Genomic DNA, 229 nt, shown 5'->3' with positions numbered 1-229 from the left:
CGCGCTCCACGGAGGCCGGGAGGCGGCCGCCCGAGGAAATGTGTAGCCGTCGAGGCCCGCATCTGCGTGCACTCTTATCCAAATGGGTGTACCGCAGGCATTTTCTGGTTAGGCGGGCCAATGAGAGCGAGCACACAACGATACCTACGGGTCCGGCTTGGAGAACCGGCTTCGACGCCTCCCGAGTATTTATAGAGGGGTGGACCACGAAAGCACTCGCAAGTAGCGA

This window comes from Rhipicephalus microplus, unplaced genomic scaffold (genome assembly GCF_043290135.1).
Source record: "Rhipicephalus microplus isolate Deutch F79 unplaced genomic scaffold, USDA_Rmic scaffold_1035, whole genome shotgun sequence".
NCBI classification, from domain to species: domain Eukaryota; kingdom Metazoa; phylum Arthropoda; class Arachnida; order Ixodida; family Ixodidae; genus Rhipicephalus; species Rhipicephalus microplus.
The sequence above is the reverse complement of the archived record's forward strand: the minus strand, read 5'-3'. Positions refer to the sequence as shown.